Consider the following 22,133-nt stretch of genomic DNA (forward strand, 5'->3'; position numbering starts at 1 on the left):
ATAATATACCTGTACACGACATAAACTGCTAGTAATATATCTGCCATAACAATTGTCAATTGTATATTGTCATTCCTTACCTACTGATTTGTATTTTTTGTATTTTTTATTCTTTTATTGTGTGTTTTTTTGTTCTGTCGCTGTCATTCTGTTGCAATGCGGAGCTTCTGTCACGAAAACAAATTCCTCGTATGTGTAAACATACCTGGCAATAAAGCTCATTCTGATTCTGATTCTGATTTGTTCTGTCGCTGTCATTCTGTTGCACTGCGGAGCTTGATGATTATTATATGATACTTACTGTATAGCCATAACTATATGATAACAGTTTCTTAACTTGTCATTACACCTGACTTTTCATTGATGATATGGCAAACACTTCATACAAGTCCACCACATGAAAAAACACAGGTGCCTGGGTTTTGCTTTCTGCTTTCTCTTTTTATAATGCATTCATTAATGTCTATCTTTTTAATAATGCATCCTTTGATGGCCTATCTTGTAAACTGCCTTTGGATAAAAGTGCCTACTAAGTGCATGTGTTACCAGTCTTCATTTTATGAATGACGAAGCATTTTAATCATGTCAATTAATAACACGCATCCGGGCTGTGTGCTTGCAATGCAGTGTGAGCATGTGAATGCAAGAATGACATCATGCTATTGTTCAACTTCCTTTTACACAAAGTTAAATTCAATTGAAACCTTTAGGTAGGGACAAAAAATGACTCCTACAATAATATTATTTTCCTACATATTTCTGAGTGATAAAATTACGAAAATAAACCATGAACTTTGTAAGGCTCATACTGTACAATACAAGGCTTAAAACAATCTAACACCATGGCACTAGCAACAGGTTATCAGCTCCATTATATTAAAACAGTTCATATCCTTGCACTCACAGCAGTCCCCACTCTTTTTATTTATTATTTTACCGCAGCCCTCCACATACAAATGATACTTGTTTACATTTTAATGACAAGTGAATCAAAATAATAGTTATTTAGTTAGTTAGTTTGGTTTTATGTTCAGCTTCATATTAAATATATCCATGTCATTCCAGTGTCTCACTAGACATCAGCTGTGACTGTGAGGAGAATCACCTTGTTATTATCCATCCTGATACGTTTGGGACAAAGGGCATTTCTTTTTCAGACAGGTAATATGATTTTAGACCTGGTTCTACTGGTTTGGGTTAGCCACTCTCATGAGCCTGTTTCATATACACAGTACACAGTTTACATCGTCAGCTTGTTAACAGAGTCGTCTTACAAGACACAAACAGTTTTTCTGAACAGAAAACAATACTCTAGTGTCTATAATTCAATCATTTTTATAAACGTCTCCCTTCTTGAGTTACATTATTTTGATCAGAATGACAAGTTTTGTCTTGCACACACAAATTAGATTACATTGCTGTTAACTGAAACTAATGACCGAACTGCTTGGACTCGTTTTGAAATTACATGTAGTGACAATAGTGCAAATGCTCCGCAAAAACTCGATGACACCAAGCTTCTTGAAGTTTGTGTCACAGTGCTGGCCAGAAAACTGCTGAATGAGTCTACAAAACTGACCGAACCAGAAAAATGAGCACATCTGTAAAATCTTTTGAATCAGATCAGTGTGTGCATTATTATATACTGCATTTTAAGTTTACATAATATTTAATCTGTTTCTTGCACTCCTGTTGTAGGCTTCAACTGTATTAGAGTTACAGAGATATTATTTTGAGTTCAGGACAGTTTAATACGATGAATGTGTGAATGTATTTTATATTTGTAAACTAAGGCTACGTTTTTTCTGGAATTTGACAATTTTACAGTAATCACTTATAATAATCACTGTTATTACTGTATGATTGTAACGACTTGAGTTTTTTTGATGCCCACAGCTGTCCTAAAAAATCCTCTTGCAAGGAACCATCTTCCCATAAAATATGACATATAAAGACTTATTTATACTGTAAAAAATAAATTGTAAAAATGTGAAAAAATAGTTACTTTGGCTAATCATTACTTTGCATGAACTTGACACCTGTTTTTATCCACCGTTAGACTTTAATGCTCGATGTGTAAATGTGAAGAAACCACTCTTAACTTGGGACTCTTCTGTTTTTTAGTAGGCCTCTGAATTTATAGATTACAAAATGTAGTAATACAATCAAATAAAATATATTTAGCACTAAATTCAACCATTTAGAGATAAAAAATATAGCTGCAAGGAGCAAAGCACAACCACAAGTAATACTAGTCCAGAGATGATGATGTAAATGATTTAGCTGTTGATCTTCAGCTTCACTCAAAACGTGATGAAAAACATGAACAAACTCCTGATGTCTCACACTGAAAAACTGCTCCGGGTGTGTGTGTGTGTGTGTGTGTGTGTGTTCACTGCTGTGTGTGTGCACTTTGGATGGGTTAAAAGCAGAGCACGAATTCTGAGTATGGGTCACCATACTTGGCGGTATGTCACGTCACTTTCACTTTTTTAAAACAAATCAACAAATCAACTTACTGATTATTTACAAGGAAAATCAATCCATTTGCTGTTCATCTGTACATTGATTTGGACTTCAGTTTTCTATGGAGGTAAATCAGTAGCTAAACTCGAGAGGTTGGACATCTGAATGTGAGAACTTGTCATATTAACATTTGTATTTGTAAGTTGAAAATTTACACTCAGAGCTCTGATGTGAAAAGCTGAAATCTTTCAGAAATTTGCACACACAGAAAATGATCAAACACCCGTGTTTTGACGTTGGAAGTTGTAGATTGACATAGTCACAAATGTGTAAAAATGACATACACACAATGTTTACGACATATTTTACTTTTGCACTTTACTTCAGTTTCGCTGCACAACGTCAAGTCGGCACTTACAACCTCTCAGATCGGCAGTACGAGTTCCAATCCTAGCGCTGCTGACTTTTGCTACTCTCTTTTACAGTATTCCTGCTTGACAAAACTCACTTGTGCTCGTGTATATGCAGCATGTTGATGAGCGCAGAGCCAGGGGGCGGGGCTTTGGTGCGAATGCTGAAGACATTTTATTGGTCGATGCCTGACCAATGAACCACGCCAGCCACCGCCGATGCAACATTGGCCAAGAAAGACAATGTGTTTTATTTAAGGCATAGTGTATCAGTTATTTGTAAAGACAACTGCAAACTATTTTCACTGAATCATTCCTTAGCCTTTACAGGATTTTAAGACACTAGATTCATCTTGTCATTCAGGTATTTATCTGGTAGACAAATAATGCAAAATCTTTCATATGTATAGATCCACTGCATATCGCTGTACCCGAAATTGCAACATAACTCTGTTGTTTTTATTATTTTTTATGATTGTAAAAACCTAATTTAAACTTCTTCATTTGCATGGATATAAATTCCTAATTTGCTTGTCAGTAATGAACCTTTTTAAATGCAACAACATAAAAACGCTTATAAAAATCGAGTGTTTGATAATGTCTAAATGTGCATTAAAAAGCAAAACCTAAAAAATAAGCAGTTATGACCAGCAATACTGTTTTTGAACAACTAGAGTAGAGCTAAATACATCTATTTATTAAACATCAATAAGGCCATCTAGTGGTTAAACAACATTGGCATTACATATGAATATTATCTTTCTGGACACCAAATGCCTCTAATTTGCCTCTTTGCACTGGAATTTAAAAACATTTTCTCTATTTTAACCCTAAATACTACACTTATTGTAATATAAATAATAAGCATATTAGAAATTGTTATATTTTAAATGGGTCATTCATGGATCAGAAATTATTGCGCATATTATTTAGTATCATAATCTCTTCAAATTAACCCTAAACAGGACTGACTAAGTAAGAGCTATGTAAGAGCTATGTAGTACAGTTATTTTATTGGTTAAAAGTTCCACTTACGGTGTTGATCACGTTTGACTGCTAAGGAGTATGCGAATGCGAATATAAATACTGTTTCATCTCCAGAATAAAATGCTAAGCGTAGTCAGTCAGCCATGCACAATCACCTTTGTATATAGCTGCAAATATAGTGAAACCGCTGTTCCTGTCCTGATTAATCCCATTCAATAGATTGACAGCGCGAGATGTTTAGTACTATTGACAGCTCAACATGACCCGCGTGGCGGTGAGATCAAAGCATGTCACATCTGTTTCTCAGCTGCTCTCTGTTGCAGCGATATTACTCTGCAATATGCAGTGGGACCGTTATTATCCATATGAAAGATGTTGCGTTATTTGTCTACTAGATAATACCTGAATGCCAAAATGAATGCGTGTCTTAAAATCATGTAAAGCTTAGGATATACAAAATAAGCCTAACTGATACATATGCATAAAATAAAAACCCAAATTTCTTTCTTGGCACAGGTCGCGATGGCTGGCGTGTTCATTGGTCAGGCATCGACCAAATAAATGTCTCATTCGCACAGACCCAAAGCCCCGCCCCTGGCTCTGCGCTTCACATCTGCATATACAAGTGCAACAAGGCGTTTGCAACAGGAATACTCTGTAAAAAGAGTAGCAAAAAGTCAGAGCGCTAGGATTTGAACTCGTACTGCCGATCTGAGAGGTTGTAAGTGCCCGACTTGACGTTGTGCAGCGAAACTGAAGTAAAGTGCACAAAGTAAACTATGTCGTAAACATTTGTGTATGTCAGTTTACACATTTTGTGACTATTAATATACAATTCCCCCCCCCCCCCCCCCCCCCCCCCCCAATTCAAAAAACACCGGGTGTTGTTGACATCCCATTGTCTGTGTGTGCAAATTGAAAGATCAGCTTCTTTCACATCAGAGCTCTGAGTGTTAAATTTCAACTTACAAATACAAATGTTAATCTGACAAGTTCTCACATTCAGATGTCCAACCTCTCGAGGTTAGCTACTGGATTTTACCTCCATATTTTAAACTGGCAGATGAGTTTTGTGGTACTTTTGGCGCCATCTTGTGGCCAGAAGACGAAACTAACATACCAGTTTGACTTGCACAGTGACCTTGATTTCCCTGGAACACAACCTGAAAATCTTTGTATGAGATTTAGATGCACTCTGCTTCCGTATCCAATTTAAAAGTGATTTTTTGTTTACTGTTAGTGCTTTCAGTCCATTTATCTTTCTTCAGTACGTGTGGCATCAGTTACTCAAACTTGATATCTCTACTTTGTTTCTTTTTGTTTTTTACTCAGAAAATGACTCCCCAAATAACAATAACTCGTTACAGTTACTGACAATAAACAGGCAAATCATAATTAAATGTTTTCATTTCATTAAATGTGTTTGGATGTAGGTATCAAGAATAGAAATGTGAGTATTGCCATGTGGGGATTTTACTGAGGTGATTCTATGATTGATTGATTATGGGCCTATGCTGATGATTTATTATATTTTTCATATGTGCGTGTCATACTTGCTACAGTTTGGTCAGTTATTTCTGGTGGCAAAGAAGGGACTTCAACAGACGAAACCAAACTGCGATGTTCAACCAATATTACATCATAACTCTCCGTCTCAAACCGGTTAAGAGTCCGAACACTCGGTCCAGAGAAAGGTCTCTGGTGCTGGCTTGTGAAGATTTCTCTAGCTTCACGTAGCTAGGAGTAATATTACAAATAAACAGAGGTTAGGCTAATCTATTTAGTTTGGGGGCGAACAACATGCCTGTTGACCTAAACCCTTACCAATCTAAAAGTACACTTGAACTAATACCAAGTGTTGGCCGGATCTTAAAAGATACAGCGGTGTGCCCTATGCGCCCATCTCAACTGAATTTTAGTCCGTACTAACCTGACGCAGGAAATGCGGTTTGGTAGGGTGTAAACAAGGATACAGCGTAATCTACTAGAGTCAATAATTACAGAGTAAAACAAAATAGAATCAAATGTAACAATTATTATCAGTCAGGTAATATGTATTATTGCCAATTAACATCAATCAATTACAAGACATCAAATTCTCAAAGCATGAATTTAAGAGGTAAGATGCATACCTGACTTTTAGTAAAATTACACAGAGTTGAAAATAGCAGATATTTCTGTGTGGACACACTTCATGCCATGGGCTCATTCCGGCTACAGAAGGCCCCTGATCCTCTTGCAACATTTCTTTAAGTAAACCATGTGGAATGCAGGTTCATAACTCTCCAAAAGGCCATTAATGGTTGTCTACATCTCAAATCTAGACTGGATGAGACATGTTTCAGAAAATACACACCAACAACAATGTAAAAACAAGTTAGTTTGTCTACATTGAACCTGAAGGATACTTTACAAAATGTATAATGTATTGACATACAAAGTAAAGACAAAAAAAAATTAGCTGGGGGTTTTAGCTTATTCTCCCTCGTGTCATTCTAAACCGTTATGGAAGTTCTTCTGTGGGGTCTATCTAATAGCTGACTGACGGGAACATTATTTACAACATTTTCTGTATGCAATGAAAGAAAGCAAGCCATATGGGTTCACAACGACATATTATGAGTATATCATAACAGCTTTATTTTATTTTTGGCGTGAATAATCTATTAACACGTATTGCCTTGATCCACGGAAGAGGTGTTTTAAACAAACAGGCAAACCACAGCGGCAAAAAAAATAAAAATAACGACAATTAAAAAATTCACAATAGGCCTACATTGTGCTCGGTTAATATATTAATAAGGGTTTAGATCTTACCTAGGTTGTAGATTCGCATGCTGTTGTCATTCTTGAAGTGGCACCTGCAGGACGTAGTATTAAGTGATGTTTTAAATCCTGTACATCTAATCGTTACTACTCCGAATTCCTATTATTTCGAGTTTCTGGAGAAGTGTGAAAAAACTTTGAGGAGCCTCACAAAACGGGACACAGCAAAAGTTGTGTAAAACCACTCACGGATGTTTGTGGAAACTCTTCATTAAATAACTTATATTACTGTGGTATACATTTAATTTGCAAAATGTATAAATAGTATTTCCTAATCATCGTTTTATTGACAAAAGTTTGCGGGCTGGTAAGGCACTCACACTATGGCAGAATACAAGTGACCGGAACCTTTTTATGAGCCCTGAGATTTACAGGAAATACGTAGTCTATTGCCCGTTTCTGCAGACCAACTGCCCACTAGTGGGCGGGAGCATTTCCGTTGTGTTGTGCACTACTGGGCCACCGTAGTATACAGTCTATGGTAATATAATAACGGAGGTCGGAGGCCAGCTCCAGATGGGTGGGACTTCAGCTCCAAGTGGGCGGTGTACAAAACCTCCAGGGCTTTGATTGGTTTATTTAATGTCCTGGTGGTAATGAAAGTGAAAGTGAAAGTCGTGACATTTTCGCAAGTATGGTAACCCATACTCGAAACTGGTGCTCTGCATTAACCCATCATCAAGTGCACCACACACAGCAGTGAGAATGTGAACACACACCCGGAGCAGTGGGCAGCTATATATCCAGCGCCCGGGGAGCATACTGGGGCCCTCAGTGCCTTGCTTCAAGGGGCATGCTTCAGTCATGGGTATTGAGGGTGGAAGAGGAGCGCCTGTTCATTCACTGCCCTCCCACCTACACTCCTGCCAGCACCGAGACTTGAACCTGCGACCTCTGGTTACAAGTCCAAATCTCTAACCTCATCCTGTTAAATTATCAAAAGCAATTGAGAAAGAGAGATAGGAGTAGTGAAAGCTGTAGCTTGTCTAAACAATGGAAAAATAATAATTAAATGTAAGGATGAAAAAGCATGAAAAAAAAACAAAAAAATCTGAAAATGAAAACGTTTGGCAGGAGGCAGAAAAGAATATTTCATGCACAGAAATAGGTAATGGAATCAGAGGGGGTTATTTCAGGAGGAACTTCTTAATGTAAGTGTGGATGATATTAAAAGGAAATCTAAGTGGAGGCACAGTTATCTCTATTAGAAGACTGCAGATGTGGGAAGACAACAATATAAGATGTGAGGAGTATGTGTGTGATGATTCAGTTTGAAGGGAGTAACTTGCCCACAAGAGTGGAAGCTAGGATTTGTTAGCTTCTTTGGTGCGAGAGTTCATAACCTCCACCTTCTGAGATGCTTTATAGTTGCAATGTCTGGTAAAGGGAAAATGCGGTGTGCACAAAATGTGGGGGGGAAGATGAATATTGGCAAGATGTGAGGAGGGTGGAGTGTGATTTAAATGCTGTTTTAACTGTGTGGCGGTGGACATAGCGCAGCATATGCTAGGAATGTCCTCGTACAAACAAGGAAGCCCGCGAAGCACAAAACAATATAAAAACTTTTCCAAAAATTTAAACCTATGCAGAAGCTGATGCGCAAGATAAAAGACAGAAGGTAAAACTGATGAAACCACAAGGTAAATAATGTGCGAGGGAAATAGCGTTGGATATCCTATTCTCAGGAGAGAATGTAAATCATGAGAAGGATGAGCCCAGATCTGCATATCACAGTAAACAAATTGAACTTTGTGGCCATTCATTTGCTGCTGGTGTGGTGGTGAATGGTAACTCCACAAGTGGAAAAAGAAATCTGACAAATTTAAGGATTATTGTAGGATGTGCCTAATAAATTCTCAAGGTTAACAGGACGTCTCAGCTGAGGAGGTGCATGGGATTTTGATACGCGGAAGGAAGGAGGACTACTGCCCCAGGAAATGAACTAGAGTAATAATCCTGAACTGTTAAGATGTCAGTTTACCTACTACTACATTGGAATGCTAGGAGTTTCAGTGAGTTGTTAGTTAATAGCAAATGGTTCAAGTATAGTAAGCAGGGTGTTAAGTGCATCTAGTGGAGCGTTACAAGAAGAGATTACGTGTGGGTAGTGATCCATGGCTCTGTAGTCTTGTGAAGATTCAGAGTGGCAGTAGCAAAAAAGACAAAGTGTTCAACCAGTGTGCAAGGGGGGATATGTAAACAGGCAAGGTGGAAAGGAGTTTTATGTGCTGTGTGCAAGAAGAAAATTTCAAAAATATGAACGCTAGAAGGGAATATTGAGGAGAGAAATACAAAAGTATAGTAAATGGAATTATTGTTAGCCGCGAAACCTATCTATCCCCATTAATAAGAGGACAATGGGGAAAAGAAAGAAAATTGTTCCATGGTTGGTCTCGAAGGAATGGCACAATGGCCAATGTAAAGAAGGGACTAAGGCATTCCGGGTCTTAAGAAAGGTTAATAACTCAAGATACAGTAAATAGATTATCAGAAAAAAGGGCAGCAGATGCAAGAAGGGTAATTAAAAGTGCAAAGAGAAAAAGCATTTGCAGGAGTTCGTAACACAATTGGGAGAGAGAGACTGGAACTGCATGAAAATGAATTGGTATTGTATACTCATAAAAACAATATTCCTGTAATTTAGGAAGATGGAACATGTGGGGCGCTGTACAGATAAAGAAAAGATTAGTCCATAGTATTAAAAACTTGAGTGATAAGTTATTAAAAAGAAGACAAGAGTTAAATAAAATGTATGAGAATGTCTGCATGAAACAACAAACAAGAGTGATAGTAACATGGATGATAATTGTAATCTGTTTTGAACTAAAAATTGCTATTAGCAATTCAAAAGGATACAACACCAGGAAAGAGATTAGGATCAGCTATAGTCATCGTTATAAAAACTTGCCGGACGTTAGCCATTAAGATAAATATTGGATGTATCTGATCAGATATGGAATGAAGGTACTTTACCAAAGATGGAAAAATGCAATAGGATTCAGTAGCAAAAACCAGGTAGAGTGCAACAAAATCAAGTAGCTATAGGCCAATTGCTCTAAATCTCCATTATGTAAAAAGGTGATGGAAAAAAAATGATAGTAAGAAGATTAAATTATTTTTGGAGGAGAAAAAATTAGATTTTATCATCTAGCTCAAAGTAGGGTTTAGGAGGAAAAAGATCTACAATGGATGCTTTTGCTATTATTTGAAAATGAGTGGGGTAAAAAAAAAAGCTTTAACAATGTTGAACAAAAAAATTTCTTGTTGCTGTTGTTCTTTGATATTGAAAAAGCATACACACTTTATGGAGAGAGGGACTATTAATTAAGCTACATAAAATCAGAAGTAGGGGGGAGGATATACAACTGGATATTGGATTGGGTCTTCTTTTAAGCGTACATTTCAGGTTAGAATAGAAGAAAATGTCCAAACACTGCATGATATCTGAATGGGACTCACAAGGAAGTGTAATTAGTCGTCCAATTTTATTTAATATAATGATTAATGACTATTTATGAAAAGAGTTAAACCAAGTATTGGGAAGGCACTATATGCAGATGCAGATGATGGTGCAGTGTGGAAAAGAGTAGGTAGGAACTTAGGGAATGTAAGGTCAAAAAGGAATTAAAATACTAAACTAAATGAAAAGTTGGGGAAAGCTGGTCAGTGGATAATGGGGGACTGAAGGTTCAATATTAAAGAGTGCCCCAGATATGGTTTTTAAAAAGAAAAGGAAAAAGTGGAAACAAATTAACTTTTGAAATTATATGGTCAATGTCTTAGAAAAGATTTACAGAATTTAAAGACCTGGGGTAAGTATTTGATTAGAAAATTAATATGGAATCGACATATGTAAGGAACTTGTGACGAATAAGTGCTAAAGGAGTAATTACAGATTGCATGAATTCAATAAGCCAAAATATGACCGTGGGGCGAAAGGAAAAAAAGTATAATACTAAATTTATATTCCAGCCTTAATACGGTCAAAGGTTAGATTAAGGATGGTGTAGGGTATGGTGCTGCATGTGAAAAATCAGCGCTAAAGAAGTTGGAGTAAAGTACAGGCCTAGGGCACTCTCACGCAATTTGCTGTGGAGCACTAAGCTCAACCCCTCCTACGATGCCATTCAGGGTTTGTGAAATGGAGGAGGAGATGCCAACGTAGACTTAAGAAGGAAAAAAAAAGTTACAATGATTGTACTGGGTTTAATGTGCAGCGGTTGTGCAATAAGAGTCATCACACATGAGAAATTTTACAATGACTGTGGGAATATAAAAAAGAAGCTGGGAATAGTTTTGGCTGGACGTATAAACAATGGGTTAAGGAATGTGTCGGAAAGCGAAAAAAATGTTAGATATTTGTGCCAATATGACATTAAAAGGGTGGTATCGGTGTGGAAATTATTCATGAACCTAATGTTTCAAAGGAGATTGCATGGATATCGGGAGGAAAAGCAGAAGATAGATATCCTAATAGTTATGAAATTAATTGTTTTTTAGGAGAGAAAATGTTTATTCTTGGATACAGGATTTATACAGATGGATCTAAAGGACCAAGTTGAACAAAACTGGGATGAGGAAGTAGGAGTATAATATTCCAAAATTTGAGACAAAAATAAGTTGAAGGCTTGAGGTGATAAAAAGTCTGTATATTCAAACAGAACTAAACTCTATAATAGTTAGGATTGCAGTGGTGTTAGAGGAGACCTAACCCAAATAGGATGCCAACTGTAATGTGCTCAGATTCTGCATAAGCACTAATAGTTATATTGCTCAACAAAAACTGACAGAGGAAGATCTGCTAGTAGAAATTTATACATTATTCTAGGTTGAACATAGAGGGTTGTTAATTGTATACTTTGGTTGCGGTGACGGCACATATGGGGATAGTAGGGAAAACGAAATAGCGGAAATAAGTTAGCCAAAAGAAGAAGTTAAGGACAACACTTGATAGATATTAAGATACCTTAGGAAGAAAAATTAAGTTAGATTAATAAATTAATAGAGGATAAAGAAATAACAAAAAAATATGGCAAAACCAAAGATGGGGAACGTAGCAGTCCAGGTAGGTGGTATTATTAGTATTGTTAAGTCAGTAGGGAAGAAAAAAAAGATCGTTGCTAGGGGAAAGACATAGAAAAGAAGAAGTAATGATTTCTAGACTAAGGAATGGGGGCATTACAGGATTAAACTCAACACTGGCATTAATGGGGGGAAAACATGGAAATGGGTATGTGTGATGAATGTGGTGTGGTTGATGAAACAGTAGTTAGAACATGTGGAGTTTTTACGTGTTAGGGTAAATATGAAGAAAACAGAACAGTAGAGGTGAGCTTTTTAAAAAATTATAAAGAACAGGTATAATATCAGAGGAAGAGGGACCGGCCATTAAAACGGAAGGGAAGAAGAAACGAAAGAAAGAAGGCCTCCGAGACGTGTTTTGTGGCACAAGAGGGTGTTAATGTAAGTATGTCAGAATGACGTTAAGGTAGGAAAATCTGGGCAAATAAATTGAATGGGTGCTTTCTTTCGTTTTTCAGTGAGATATAATACTCAGGTTGATTTTGTTTTGCAAAAAGAAAGGAAAAAATTAACCTACCCATAAACATTAAAATTGTATGGGACAAGAACGTGATAGCAAAACAGCCAGTTGTGAGGTTTCTAGCGGTATTGGATGGATGTGAAATTGAATTTTAGTATTACAGATACAGAAACTGGTTGACAAATGCAAAAACAAAAAGCAAAAAAAGCATTAAATATTATGAGGGTGTTAGCAGGTGAGTTGATTGGGGAGCATGTCGGGCCAGTCCCTTAACAATAAATTATTGTGCTCTAATAAGATCGGCAATAGATTATGGCAGTATGGTAGATGCACTGCATCCAAAACACAACTCGTTAAAACTAGAGGAAATTCAGTCACAAGCTATGCGAGTGTGTTGTGGGCGTTTTAGATCCTCACCAAGTATCAGAAGTGCAACAAGTGTAGAGCGTAGAGAGGTTTTAATGCCTCAAAGTTAAATTCGTAGGCTCACGTTAAAAGAGGAGGTTTTCATAAGCATTAAAGGGACCAATCGGACAGTCACCCAGTTTAAAATGGTGTTGGAGGGACTGTATGGAATATGGACCATAATAAAGTTTATCAAGTTTTGGATGTGAAGGCAGTAGTGAGGATAAAGCCCGGGAGAGGAATAGGATTAAGGATTTCACAATGTTGCCCCTACTGTGGCTGGGTCAGCAAGTCCTCCTTGGCTTTTCCAATGCCTTTGATTGATAGCCACTTTGCTTAAAGAAAAAAGGAAAACGATACAAATGGATTAGAAGAAAATGTAGGTATTAAAACACCACTACATAGATCAAACTTATTATCTTTAGTGCAGTGCAAATATATATCGATGGTTCAACAAGACCCAGGAAATTTGGGAAAAAACAGCCAGTATAGCTGGTTATATAATTCCACTTTTTAACATTAGAATGTCCAAAAAGCACTTCAGATCATATATCGGTATTCACTGCAGAAAATAATAGCAACCTTCAGTGGATTAGAAGAGAAATACAAACAACAAAGGCAGTGATTGTACCGATTCTCATTCAGTCTCTAACTAGCTTGGAAAGTGGAACATCATCAGCAAGGCAAAGACTGATAACCGAAGTAATGCAGGAGTCTATACAGAACAAGACAGTATGGACTTCTGTAAATCTTGTATGGGTTCCATCGGGCAATTTAATGGGTGTGATGTGAAAGGAAATGAGGATGGCTGGACAAATCATGCTAAACAGGATCATTAAATCCATTCACAAATTGACGTTTGAAGTGGCATTAAGTAAAACAGGAAAAAATTAAAGGATAATAGCGAAAACAACTACAGGAAATTTGGCCAGAGAGAAGAATGGGAATGAAAGGAACAAAAAGGTAGACATTTCTTACTGCATTTCCAAGAAAAAGTTGGTTCAGCGAGAAGAAAGTTCGGAAAAAACAGGAAGAACGATGGACGTTTAGTCACAAGAATGCGTAATTGGACATTGTTTAATTAAATCAATGCTTACAAAAGAATTTTGGTAAATCAAGAGACCTGGAAATTGTGATAAATGTGGGGGTTAGCTTGAAAAATGTAGAACATGTGATTATAGAATATGCGAAGCTTATGAAAGAGAGAGGTCCCCAGCTAAGACACGCGCTTACGAAATATAAGAGAAACCAATGAGCTGGGACACTTCAGGTTCTCTTGGTGAGGAAGGTGCAAAACAAGTCAAGAATATTATCATGAGTTATTTATATTTGTAAACAGGAACAGGATTATTTAATAGGATGTAAAACTCCCTTCTGTGTACAACTCTGTAAAACTCTTTTTGAAAGTGCAGATGTAGCTGTAACTTCCTTACAATATGTCGCTTCACACTCATCAGTAGGTGGCGGGGAGGGGAAGGAGGGGGAAGGCACATTTTAAGTTGGTTTGCCACTTCCGCCATAAAATCCTAGAAGAAAGAAGAAGAAGAAGAAGGGGAGGAGGAGGAGGAAGGAGGAGGAGGAGGAGGAGGAGGCGGCACTACAGGCCAACGCGTAGTACATTCTGCAGACTGCCAAGAGGAGGACCGTAACTTGTCGTTGTCAAGATAACATCAGAACCACGCCAGATGTCAAAATGAATAAATTGTTGGCCCAAATGGCAGCCTGCTGTGAGACCCGGCCCACGTCCCAACCCATGCGGTGAGAAGATATTTTCCAGAAATATTGAACGTTAAGTGCCCATAAACGACCCTCCGTTTGTCACTACCCCCCCCCCGTGGTTATTGTTTGTAGAAAGTTGATAATCTATTTAAAAACTAGGTTGTAAAAGTAGCAAAACCTATAAGCAAAAGGTGGTAAGACGCTATCCTCCGGTTTCACCGACAAGACTAACTCGAAAATATGGCCGAATCCTGGCTCTAATCTAAACCCTGTCTGTCGACTTACAATTAAAAATATCTGTTTGTGATTTGTGCTGTTAAAAAAACCGTTTTTTATAATGAATCAACTAACAGGGGGACTCCATTTAAATGACACCACTCAAAAGTGGATTTACATAAACCCTATATAGAAGTGAAGACGATTACTAAAAGGTTATTTATCATCTGACAGGATTAATGTTTGATAAGATTTCAGATAGCTCCTCTAACAGACATGAAACAGACCATCTGAGTGATGTCTGTGTGTGTGGTATAATGTAGAATTCACTTCCACACACTGCTTTTTAGATCATGTTAAACAAACAAATCTAAGTAAAGTAACCTAAACTATGTTATCTATTTTATTTGTCCAGTTTTAATCTTGCTAATTAAGGACCATTTGGTGCTGGATCAAACAAAGCGAGTTACATCAGTAACTAAATTCAACATGTAAATGCAGTGTATCACAGATAAATCACAGAGGAGGACTGACTCTTGTCTGGATGTTACAGGGCACATGAGACACACACAGTGTTTTTATCTGCAGCAGCCGACACTGATGAAAGAAATGCTGCCATCAAAGGATTTGTGTAAGTACACTACAGCAATAAATGGACCATTTTAAATCTTAAGTTTCGTTTATTAATTATTAGTGTAATTGTAAACAACTATTACAGCACTTTTCTTATTCTTGACTTTCTGTGGATTTTGCTGCAGATCTTTTGTGGTTGAGCGGTCAGGAAAAAACCTGACACAAAAGCATTAAAGTAATGACTTTTTGTATTGTGTTGTGTATTTTTGTAGGATCTGAATGTCTGCAGGACTGGTGTGTGCAGGGAGGTTGGGAGGGAAGAAGGACCACAGCAGCTTCCTGTTGAGAAGAGCAAATGGAGGAGAAACACAGTGCAACAGCGGAACTGTCCTCAGCTGTGTTCAGATGGCAGGAAGAATATGTGGGTTCACCGTCTGGTAAAGATAATGACTGTTTAGCACAGTAAGTATTGAATGAAGCTTTTGTTTCATGTGTCGTTGACTTGTACATGTATGCATTTATTGTGAATGTCTAAAATTTTATACATTCTTTTAATCATTTGGTTTATGTTTCTTGTTGTTGTCAATAAAAAAAATAAAATTTGTATTCATGTATTTAATTGCTTGACTGAAAATGTATTTATTTACAGTACATCGACTGCATTTGTTCAAACTAGTGTTATTAATGGTTATAGCATTGCCACGACAAAAAATACAATTCTCGCTTCTTTTACTAAAATGTCAATTTTAAGAAAGAAACAAGTAATATAATTATTGTTTGGCATTTATAGTTATTATTTGCATGTAAGGGTTGGGGTGTGGGCAAAAAGATGCATTGTTTATTATGGGGTAATATTAATTTTCGAGTAGTATACCCTTACATTTAGAGTAAAAATCAACAGTCTTCTCCAAAGGTGAGGATCTTCTAGCAGAATGATCGATGTACCCTTTGTGCAGATACTGCAGAGTCTGTCTACAGAGAAAACTGTACTAACTGTTGAGTTAGTGATGCTGTGAGGTGGTAGTGCACGCACCTGTCCCTCTATTTTTATTATTATTGCCAAACACTACATAAAAGATCATGGTAAGACGGATGTTTCTAACAATGAATAATCATAATGGCATAAAACAGTAAATACAAATTTCATGTGTTCATCATAGTATGAGATAATATACACGAAAAAAAAACAAAAAAATTTTTTTTATTTTGATTTTGTATATAAGATAGTTGAAAAAATATTTTTTTTATAATGATTTTGGTTTTACGTCGTAATAAAAAAATGCCTTAACGATAAACTTGAATCACATTTAGTGAGGTTAAAAATATTAAAAAATTAACTATTGGCTATACTACAATCACAAAATAAAAGCGGCAGCCGTTTCTTCAACAAGACAACTACATGGGCAATTTTTCTTTCTTCATTATCAAAATACTTACAAATCTATTAATTAAATCTGTCACTCATATTCTTTTAAGTTTTTTTTGCGCTTGTTTAACTTTGAATGACTGGAGGTCAAATGGCGGGTATACCCCTCAAAATCCACTTTTCTCAGGATAGAATTTTTTGTCTAGTAATTTGAATGTTGTAATTCGAAAAGAGATGCAATGAAATTACACATTGCTGGGTGTTAGATTTTTTAGAGTCACTTATTTGCTTTAAAAAGTCTTTTAAAATGTCAATGACGTCATACGGTATACGTTCATTAGCAGAATCTAGCGTGTTATGGGCAACACACTCAACCTGTAAGAAATCGAAAGGACATAAGTAATCGTTCATTCAACTTTCGACCTATAACCCATGTTGAACATGCAAAACCTACAATCAGATCTGAGATTTCTCACCGGCAATCGGGGGAAAAGGGAACACATTTAGCCGTCTAGCCCCATAAGACTCCCATTCATTTTGTACTCATGGCGATCGCCCCAGTGGAACTCTGGTGGGAACTGCAAACCAAAATTCGTACAATAGGACTTAATAGGGAGTGGGAGGGCTCTCCGTGACGGGCTCTGCTATGAGGTTTCGAACGCAACCCGACAAAATTTCGTTTTGACATCTCGCGTGGTTCTGTGTGGTTTGGACAACTTCAGGTTACGCCCCTCTCGCAGTCTGCAGACGAATCTTCTCGAGCTTCGGAGGTTCCGTGATGAGCAGTAAGTTTAATTCTTGACTTTAGTTTTTATTACAGGATGGTTATGAATACTGCTGAAACCATATATAAATTTACGTTGCCAATATGTATATGGCTGAAACTATTGCCTGTAATAATGTCGTTGGTGTTTCGCGATCTTTATGATTATATTTCATCTTGTGAAGCGCATGTGTTGCCAGCATCGCTGCTTATCTCGCTGGCAATATTTCACTTAAATTTTATCTTATTATTTATTTTCACGTTTTCATTTGATCTATTTATGATTCTGTATAATATCCTACATTTGATATACTTTCATTTAATAATGAGGATGTTGTATAATGTACCTTAAGTTGTTTATTTTTCTTTTATATTCTGTTTATAAATATATTATATTATATTCTGTATGTAGACATTTCGTTTATTTATTTCTGTTTTATTGTTTATTTCAGAAACTACCTCCAATGCATAATCAGTAGTCTATGTGAATATATGGCAGGGAACTACACTTACTTTTTCCCACTGGTGGCACTTGTGCTACTAACTTTTTTCAGTTACTGGCGCAAAAACATGATTTGGTCGCACACAAATTATTTATAATAATTACTGGATAATAATGAACAATAAATGAAACTGTATTGCATACAGATGTGCTTTGTTTTACTTGCCATCTTTTTAAAACCACATGCCTTGTTCTATATCTTACAGTACACACAGTGCATTGCTCCATCTTGTAGCTGGGGTTAGAGGGGCCCTGGTGCAGGGTGTACAGTGGGCCCTGTTTAAAATGGTTTAATTTGTACTGTATGTTCATTCTATTTATTTATTTGTGCTATTTACAAAATGTTTACATTTAAGTTTGTTTTTGTTAATTTAAAATAGCACTGCATAGTCTTCACTGTAAAATAAAAATACACAATCAAACCAAAATGTATTCAGACACCTTCAACATTTCTCACATTATCACAGTTTATTTGCTATAGTTTAGAAATTGGTAATACAATATGACAATAACTCAGAGTTAAATTGTGTCAGAACAAATTCCTCTTGATAATGTCGGATAAACTTGATAAAAAGATATGTAATGGAATCAACCAAAACTTCAGGCAACTGTCAGTATGACAATATTTACACATCTATCAATACTTTGTTGAACAGTTACCAAGCAAGTTTTGATTTTTTTGGTTAAGTATGTGGTTTGATAAGGTTTAAACTGTGTCAGAACAACAAATTCATCTTGATAATGTCTGATTGGTCAGGTCCCTAATTTTTTTTTTAATCAATTTCATTGGTAGTCTACAGTATGAAGAATTTTTGGGTATAATATTTCACAGATCACTGTATTTTGCCATACTCACTTACATAAATGAACTAGTGCCCTGCACCCACTAGTAAAACAATATAATCAATTCTATCTGATTTTTTTGGATTGACTTTGGATAAATTCTTGTTAAAACCTAGTAATTCAGTCAAGAGCAGTGAGTGATTTAACTTTCATTTTCATACATTAAAGACTCTGACAGCAGAGCTAGTAAATTAATACCCGACTTAGGTGCCCTTGAGCAAGGCATCGAACCCCCAACTGCTCCCCGGGCGCCGCAGAATAAAAATGGCTGCCCACTGCTCCGGGTGTGTGTTCACAGTGTGTGTGTGTGTTCACTGCTCTGTGTGTGTGCACATTCGGATGGGTTAAATGCGAGCACGAATTCTGAGTATGGGTCACCATACTTGGCTGAATGTCACGTCACTTTCACTTTAAATTAGGCGCGGTCACCTTAAGAGACAAACGCATCCATTATAATGATACACATCCGATTTTTTTGCAACTCTTTACTTTCACTTAAGACATAACCACAGACTTTTTCGAACACACTTTCCAAGACGGGTATTTCGACATATTTTGTATGTATTTGTTGTCGGTACATAAGCAAGAAGACTTTGAGACGCGTCTCTGCTTGCTCCCTGAACACCAGAACACCGCGATGCTGAATTGAGCTCTTTCGCTTTTTCGCTTTTTTTTTTTTCCTGTTTATTTAAACTGCGATTTGTATTTGTTCGTTCAGGTGCAGGAGGATGCGAACGTCCTGAAGGAGAGCTCGGTTCAGTGTTGCTGTTCGCGAGACGCGTCTCCTCTCGTGCGCACCGAACACAGCGCGAGTAACCAGCTGCTCAGTTCAGCTTTCCCGCATCGCGGGGGCTGAAGCCAACTTATGTTGAATGCTCGGAGCACGTTATAAAACGTATTCTTAAAATACACATTTCTGTTTTAATAAATGCTCATATTAAATCATAGCATAACACATAAGTAGGGTACAAAAACAATCCAAATTACATTTGCGACCCCATAAAAATTTGGGTCGCAATGGCATTTCAAAAGGTCGCATATGCGACCACTTTGGTCGCAGTGTAGTTCCCTGTATAAACAGTTCGTAAATCATAATCAGTAAGTGAATATGTGGTTTAGAATAATTGATTATTAGTTTTTGTTTATGTTGTGAATAGTGATTGACTTATTAGTTTACTTCCTGATCAGAGAAAATAAGGTAACATGTTAGACCACTCACTGACCAGACCACAGATTCCACAAGACGTCATCCACAAGACTTCATTGCATATAATGAATGGTCTTGACATTTCATCTGAACATCAATTTTTTCTGAAAGTTATTCTGTTAGAGCAGTTTTGAGATGATGGTGCATTTTTGTCTTTAGATAATGATCTGTCAATTGATTTAGATGATTAGATTAGTTTTATTTTGGAATCACACATTAAAGTGAGATGAGGTAAGATGCTATGGGATGAAATTAGACTCAAAATGATTAATAGATGCATGCAAAATTATCCATGTACTGCTTTTTACATTTTATACATGTATCCTACTAACCACAAACAAACACCTTTCAATTGAGTCTGTGGAATTCAGGATAAATGATTGTGCAGCGATTGTACAAATACAGACATGTTTGTGAATAAAAATGTTCTGTTCTGCATTAATGTATCATAAATTGATCATGCAAAAGGAACCCATGCATATGTGGATCAGGTGACACGCGTGCATTAATTGACGTCTAGTTTGAGTCGATCTTGTTCGGTTCATTTGGATTTTGAGACTTCATTTTCGCAGTTTACAGCATTTCACGTCCCACATTGATAGACTTCATTTTCGCACAAGGCCCAGTGCAGTTCATGAACGTGTACACGATTTGAAAAATTAGCAAATGTGCATCACTACACTGAAAACAAACTCTTTCACACCCGATGAGACAAATGCAGAGGAATTACATTAATGTGCAGCATTTTGTTCAAATAGAGACATATTTGTTTATGCAAATGTTATAGATTGTATTAAATTATCATAATTTGTGCATGTAGTGATTAAAATGTGCATTTGTGGATCAGGCGACGCGCGCGTGAATTCATTCACGTCTCTTCTGAGTCAATTCTATTTGATTCATTTTAATTTGATTCATTCTGCCCGAAAGTGGGCTAATGGATTTTCTGCTTCTTTGTCTCTGGATCCAAACCCTCATACTGCTCAGGTCCTTCTAGAAGAGGCATGGATCATCTTCTCTGAGCATGGCAAGCTCTTCAGCTTCCTCTTTTAGTCATTTTTTTCCTTTCTCAAGTGTTTCTTCAGACGCGAAAGCACGGGCCTTGTATCTGGGATCAAGGAGCGTTGCTAGGACAAGAATTTTTGTCTCCTCTGCCTTGGAGAACCAACTTTGTCAGACTATCAAGCATGGTCTTGTGCGAAGTTTTGATGCCTGCTGAGGATGGACCCTCTTCCCGCAGCATCAGCTTCAGAACAGACACACTGGGGATAATGCATGCTGCTGAAGACTCAGAGTTGCTCATCTTCATTGTGACTTCTTTGATTGGAACCAGTGTGTAAATCAGGTTGCAGACAATGTCCCACTGTGTGTCAGATAAGAGCTGATGTGGCCGTGATCACCAGCGTACACATTCAGTGCCTGTCTCTGTTCATACATTCGGTTGAAGCATGTGAAGCGTTGAGTTCCAGTGAGTTGGGACAGCCTGGATGATGCTGTGCATTGGCACACCCACCTCCTCCTGTATGGCTCTTGTCGCCTCTATTTTGCCTATACCGAATGGCCAAAGTGAGTTGCACAGCTTTTCAATATGGCAGTCATGTCCAGAACAGCTCTCTGACTAGATAGGCCCTCATTTAAAAAGAGCTGAAGGGTGTGAGCAGTGCACCATATATCAGGAAGTTCAGCCAGCCTCATTCCGTTTTACCATGTATGCTCTCCCATCTCTTAAGACAGGGACAACACATTCTGTTGAGATATCCAAGTCTCCTAACATGTAAAGGAAGGTTTCTTGAATATAATGGCATGGTATGACTCGGCTCGGCACGGTTTGCGTTTCCACTGCAGTCTAGTGCCTCTTCAAAGTGGGCGGGATTATTCACATGTCGTTATTGTTGCGCTGCCTCTACTGCCGCGACTTGTGTTATACTTTTTTTTTGGCCAAGAGCTGAGCCAAGCTCTCGCTGGATCCACTCCTCGGCTATCAACGAGAGGATCGTCTGTACTTCCTCAACAGACCGCGAAACAGCCATTGTTTTGGCTCTCGCTGGATCCACTGCTTGTTTTAAAACAATTTCATTCGATCCTTCACTGGCTGTACTGATTTAAATCTAGTGGTTCTGTTGTGTTTGTGTCGCAAGTTCAGTGACGCAGGTAGTAAAGATTCTCTCTGGCCAATCAGTGATCAGCAGAGTTTACATGTCACGTTTTGGTAACGGTACGGTTCACTTGGAACTTCAACCGAGATGGTACTAAAAAAGACCAGGTACTGTACCCAGTGGAAAACCTCCCAAAAGTGAACCATACCGAA

General features: G+C 37.4%; 1 long non-coding RNA gene across 1 annotated transcript in view; it reads left to right on the forward strand.

Annotated features, from left to right (window-relative positions):
* Nucleotides 1-17,267: 17,267 nt before the first annotated feature.
* The window catches only part of LOC122141198, a 68,154-nt gene continuing 63,288 nt past the window's right edge, over nucleotides 17,268-22,133 (forward strand). Inside the window, exon 1 of the long non-coding RNA XR_006157612.1 lies at nucleotides 17,268-17,295. This is a non-coding gene — a long non-coding RNA (uncharacterized LOC122141198). The remainder of the gene's footprint in view (nucleotides 17,296-22,133) is intronic.

Source organism: Cyprinus carpio, chromosome B21 (genome assembly GCF_018340385.1).
Source record: "Cyprinus carpio isolate SPL01 chromosome B21, ASM1834038v1, whole genome shotgun sequence".
NCBI lineage: Eukaryota > Metazoa > Chordata > Actinopteri > Cypriniformes > Cyprinidae > Cyprinus > Cyprinus carpio.